This window comes from Bidens hawaiensis, unplaced genomic scaffold (assembly GCF_021521415.1).
Source record: "Bidens hawaiensis isolate Kalapana, Puna unplaced genomic scaffold, B.hawaiensis_p1.1 tig00017570_1, whole genome shotgun sequence".
Taxonomy (NCBI): domain Eukaryota; kingdom Viridiplantae; phylum Streptophyta; class Magnoliopsida; order Asterales; family Asteraceae; genus Bidens; species Bidens hawaiensis.
In genome coordinates, this window is record NW_027492658.1 from 28618 (window position 1) to 35011 (window position 6394).

Consider the following 6394-nt stretch of genomic DNA (forward strand, 5'->3'; position numbering starts at 1 on the left):
TCAAATCTTTTCTCGAAACCACTTAATGACAGTTGATTTGTCTTTTGACTCCATGATCCCTTCCTGCATATTGTCACAAGTGACATAAATTCTCAAAGCAATTATATAATACAATTAATATACACTCCAACAAACTATACAAAAAGAAAAATAAAGAAGGGGGTTTAGGTATCGCTCGTTTGTTCGCGTTTACTTATCTTGGGATTATGGTTGGAGCTAACATGAATAGGGTGGTTAATTGGGAACCGGTTGTGTCCAAGTTCAAGAAGAGGCTTTCTAAATGGAAAGTTAATTCGTTATCTATTGCTGGTCGGTTAACCCTTATTAAATCGGTGCTGGATAGTCTTCCCACTTATTATTTTTCGCTTTTTAAGGCACCCAAGAAGGTTACCAATGATTTAGAAGCTTTGATGAGAAGGTTCTTATGGGGAGGTTCGGATGAAGTGAGGAAGATGTCTTGGGTGGCTTGGGAGGTAGTCACCAAACCTATAAAAGAAGGGGGTTTAGGTATCGCTCGTTTAGAGGTTAATAATCAAGCGCTGATTACTAAATGGCTTGGGAGATTTCTAAATGATCATCACGCGATGTGGAGAAGAGTAGTGTTGTCTATTCACGGGACCTCGCGCTGTTGGGGGCTTGCTCCGGTTAATAATGGGGTTCCCGGGGTTTGGAAGAATTGTGTTATGTTCTGGAACAAATTTAAGGTTGATGGTGTGGGTTTTAATAGAGTGATCCGGGCCACAGTCGGGAATGGTCGCCAAGTTAGGTTTTGGACGGATTTGTGGTTGGGTTCGGCGCCGGTTATGGACAAGTATCCGTCCTTATATGCGGTAGAAAAACATAAAAATGTCTTGTTAGCTGATCGGTTGGTGGTCACTGGATCTTCTCGTCGCATTGTGTGGGATTGGCTTAGAGCTCCTTGCTCCCATCAGGAGGTGAGCGAGAAGCAGGAGTTGGAAGATCTCCTTCAAGGGGTGGTAATGGTTGACCGTGAAGATTCATGGTCTTGGGCGGTTGGTAGCTGCAAAGAGTTTGAGGTTTCGGCGATTAAAAAATGGATTGTGCGATCCGTTGTGGACGCTGGGAGTTCCAGTTTCCAATGGAGCGATTGGGTCCCGAAAAAATGTAATATTTTTATGTGGAGGGCCGTTCTGGATAGCCTTCCAACCAAGCAGGCTTTAGCTAGACGTCATTTGTATTGTGATGATCATAGTTGCGCTTTATGTGAGAGTAATAAGGAATCGCTCGAGCACTTGTTAACCGGGTGTTCCATTTCTATGGCCGTTTGGAATGCGATTGGTTCATGGTGCAACATCCCTAGACTAGTTGTTTTTCATGTCAATGATTTGGTGGAAGTGCATAAGGTTTGTGGTGCGACGGGGAATAAAAGGTTGATTATTCATGGAATTGTCATCATTACTTGTTGGAGGATTTGGCGGGCTAGGAATGAAAAGATTTTTTCGGGCAAGAGCACTAACGTGGCAGAAATGGTTGCGGATATAAAATCTTTGGGTTTTCTTTGGTACAAAAATAGATCTAAGATAGGGGTGGTGGATTGGAAAAGTTGGTGTTTATTTGATGTAACGTGATTGTTGGTTTTGGTTTTTGGATTTCAGCGTCTTTCTCCGTCTTGGTGATAGTCGTTGGTTGTGTCTTTTTTTAATGAAAGTCAATTTTCAAAAAAAAAAAAAAAAAAAACTATTTTTACGGTGGTTAAGAATTGTGGGCAATCAGTTACCTATTACTAAATTTTTTTTCGCTCCTGTCATGTAACTTGATATTATTCATGTTCTCTCGTTTACAAACTGAAAAATAAAATGTTGTTTTAACAGCAAACTTTTAAGGCTAAGTAACATGCTATCAAGGAAGGCTAAACTATTCAATAATCAAGCTAACATTAATAAAAATACTAAATCAAACTAATCGAATGACCTAGCAAATAATCAAATAAACTAAAGTAAATTTAGAGAAAAATTTGTAAAGAAAATCTGAATTGAAGATTTGGGGATGGCTTAGAATCGGATTTGAGAGAGAAGCGTGTGTAACTCAATTTAGAAGGCTTAGAAATTAAAGAGAGCAAAAGTAACAAAAATTTTCTTTTACCAATGATCAATATTTTTTTAAAAGCTTTGTACTTTTAACATAGGAATGTACGTATGTATTTATATGCATATAATAAACAATCAAACTAATTCATTTCCAACAGAGAGAGAACTGAATATTCATTTTCAAGATAAGATTCACCGGTCTTCTTGGATCCACTGTTACATTTCCATAGGTTCATGTTTTTTTAATTCTCTTAAACCATCATTTTCGTTCAAAAAATTATGAAGTTTATGCATGCAATCATTAACTTTTGCCTTTTAGGGTTTCCCATTTTTATTTACAATTGACCATTCTTTAAATACTTTCATGTGATTCTTTAAATACTTTCATGTGTATCTATGTATTATGTTGATTTAGATGTACATAAATATCATATGTATTTACACGCTAGTTTCCTTTCGACAATGTTTGCATGCATGGAAAAGTAGTTTATGAGCCGTAAGATGATATTCCAGATTGATTTTAGTAATAGATTGTATGATATAATGGATCAGCTACATGATCATGAATAATAAACCCTAGACACGTGTTTATACTCTTTGAATTTGATACTTTTTTGAACTACTTAGTCGTGTCAAACGGATCATGAATATTAATGTTATGACCTCATGTTCTATGAATATTATTTTGAAACGAATGTTAATGCAACTTGTTGTCTATTTGCCTTTTGTATCGATGTAAACACTACTTTTTAATGATATATCTTTTATTAATAATGAAAGTCCAATTGTTTTTTGATGAGTAAAGCTAGAAAGATATTGAAACCAAAAAATTTAGGGTTTATGTTTAATACTCATCATTAATGCTTATTCTTGTGTAGTTTGCAGCATGACAAGGGCTTTTTCACCCTACTTTGATCCCGAATTTGATTCACTTTCAGAAAGGATAAACGGTCCATCGTAAGTGATACCGCGATTGATATCCAATAAGTGGTTGAAACATTCTTAATTAAGTCATCATTAATGCTCATTTGGTTTGCTTTCATCGATCAGTTGCAGGGTTACATTTGATAATGAAAGCTTAGAAGATTATACCATTGTGAAGGTAATTGATTTTTAAATTTACGCATAATATAAAAACGGATGTAAATGAGTCAACTGGATCTATGTTTCAAGGGTTTGATTATGTCTTTGTCGTTTAAGATGCAGATAGATTGTGTAAAGAAGCAAGATCAACTTCTGGAAGTGGTGCAGGTCTTGACAGAAGTCAACTTAACTATCTCAAAAGGCTATATATCTTCTGATGCTAGATGGTTCATGGATGGTATATCAACAATTTTGGCTCTTTTCATACCAAACATACTCTTTTCAAAATGCTAACTAAATCAAGATCGAATCATAATTGATTCGGTTAGATATACATTATAATTTCGAATTGATTTTTAAAATTTTTAAACTGAATTAATTTGGATTTTGAATACCAAATTGAATTTGTGATTTCGATTCAATTAAAAATGCATATAACTTGAATAAATTTATTTTATATATATTTTTCAATAATATTGGATTTACTTTTTCTTAGAATTGAGTCAACCAGAATTTGAATTTGAGGTTAGCTTCAAAATTTTCAAAATTGGATTAACTGACTCGATTAACTTGAATAACTCAAAATTTGATTCGTTAAACAACCTCTAAAGTCTAAATTAGTCACATGCTTACATTTAAGGTTTGATCATGTCAAAACTCAAATTTATGGTAATCTCCAATACGCGACATTGCTGTTTCTAGACTTCGAAACTCCAAAAACATTATGTCGTACCATAGTTTTGTATGGCCTAATATTAATTGATCATTTCAAACAAATGCAGAAATTTGAATCAATTTAAAGTGGAGTTTAGTTAATTAAACTTTTCTAAAGTCAAAAATGAAATCTTGAGGTGTTTATCATATATTTACATGGCTAATTTGTTACTATTGTGCTTTATATAAGTATTCCATGTTAAAGAGGAGAATGGCAAGAAAGTGACTGACCAAAGAATCATCAACTGCATCCAGCAGGTAAATTTTCATGAAAATGTTTTCATGACTGCTCCATCTTTAAAGTTTTTTGCATCTGATGAGGTATTTATATAAAACTTCAGCGCGTATTAACATGAAATACAGGCTATAGGTTCAAAACGGATAGATCCATCAAAGATCACAACTCTAACAAGTAAACCATATGACACTAATCTTCATGGAGAGCCAACAGCTATTGAAATGACCGCCACAGACCGCCCGGGCCTGTTTTCTGAGATATCAGCGGCCCTAGCCGATCTCGATTGCAACATTATTGAAGCCCATGCTTGGAGCCATAACTCCTGTTTGGCTTGTGTAGCCTACATATCAGATCAATCCTCTAATACAAGCATTGATAGCCATCGTCTTTCGGCTATCAAACACCACCTCAACACCATTCTACATGCTTCTAGCACACCCGAAAACACTAATCTGCAGTCCCCACAACATACAGATGTTAAGCCCATTGGCCTTATAAGGGCTGGTGGCAGTGAAGGCACCATGACCACCGTGGAGAGACGGTTGCATCAACTCTTGTTATCAGCTCAGGACTTTGATGTGCCGCCACTACAACAGCGCGCCTGCCCTCCTGGGATCTCAGTGGGAATTGATTCTAATGGTGAGAAAAAGACTCAAAAGACAGTGTGCAAATTGAAAACTGCTCTGAGAAGGGATACTCGATCGTCACCGTGCAATGTAAGGATAGAAGAAGGCTTATGTTTGATACAGTATGCACACTTGTAGATATGCAGTATGTGATATCTCATGCATCTGTTGATTCTCATGGTGGCTATGCCTTTCAGGTATGCAATCATCTAACTATTTTCATAAAATTACCAACATTATAACGTATTGTCTTTGTTATTGTGGATTTCATATTGTCAAACTAGTTAGAAGATTCATCACATCATGGTTTGACTTAAGTTATTATTATTATTATTATTATTATTATTATTATTATTATTATTATTATTATTATTATGGAACTATTTAAACTTTTTTAACAGGAGTATTTTATAAGAAAGATTGATGGAGGTGCATTAAGCTCAGAAAGTGAGAAGCAGCATGCTATGAAATGCCTAGAGGCTGCAGTGGAACGTCGTGTATGTGAGGTATTGCATCATTCTCGCAAACAAATAAACGTACCCTGTAAAATCTAAGGCCTCAATAGCACTCATGAGATTTTATGTGTTATATATATTTGCATGTTTGCGTAGGGAACCCGACTAGAACTATCTGCAAATAACAGGATAGGATTGCTATCAGACATAACACGAGTTCTTCGTGAGAAGGGGCTAGTAGTGCTGAGAGCAGATTTAGCAACAAAAATGGACAAATGTACTGTGGATATTACATTCTACGTGAGGGACGTAGTCGGAAACAACGTGGACATGGAGTTGGTGAAATCCATGAAGAGAGATGGGTTTAATAGATCTAGCAGTGAAGAATGAGAAAGTTGTGAAGTCATCGCCTGCGGTGAAGCCAAGGTTCTCAATTGGAGATATCTTCAAGTCTCAGATTGAGAGGCTTTCACACAGTCTTTTGACTTACATGTAAACTACTTGGTTTAATAGGTAACATCACTTAGGCCTTTATTCTAGATTTTTCTTTAGGTTTTGTAGAATTTGTACATAAATAAACAAGGTTTATGTTAGGATCTGTACATATTCCACTTCGAATCTTTGATTGCACCAATGTCTCGCAATCATGTTTGCGTGCATACCATGAAAGTTGCAGCACATATATAATCATTCACATTAATATGTAAACTTGAAAACAACCTTCTTAAGATATATATAAACGTACAATAACAATTCTTGTCATAACCAATCTGACCAGCCTGAGTGTCCAACTAATTATATGCGTAATGGTATGCGTTAAGTGAGATCAAAAGACAAGTCATTTTAATATTTCAAATCATTTTCATATAATTAATGCTACACTTTGTACTTCATACAATAATATGGTACTTTATTATGAATCTGATTATTGTATCAAACAATCAATAAAACTAAAGGATTGAGAAATGACCTGGCCACAGCTCTATTTCACTTTCACACGTGCTAAAGAAATGTTAACAATGAGATCTTGTATGAATCTGATTACTTGTATTCTAAGCTAGCTTACTTCTGACTTCAATAAAACTTTTCTTGGACAAAGTGTAATTGCTCATGTCTATCCGATCTCCGGGTGATACCATGTCAGGTACTCCTTGATTGGCCTATACATTTGTGCATCATTCGTTGTTTCCTGAAAAAAATTTTAAAATAGGAAAACCATGAAGGATAAAA

At 35.4% G+C, this 6394-nt stretch overlaps 1 pseudogene across 1 annotated transcript; it reads left to right on the plus strand.

Annotated features, from left to right (window-relative positions):
• Positions 1–2929: 2929 nt before the first annotated feature.
• Positions 2930–5897, plus strand: LOC143554246 (ACT domain-containing protein ACR2-like; annotated as a pseudogene). Its single transcript, XR_013138978.1, has 7 exons — positions 2930–3005; positions 3099–3150; positions 3255–3369; positions 4036–4103; positions 4209–4906; positions 5111–5215; positions 5321–5897. The product of XR_013138978.1 is annotated as an ACT domain-containing protein ACR2-like (transcript).
• Positions 5898–6394: the final 497 nt, after the last annotated feature.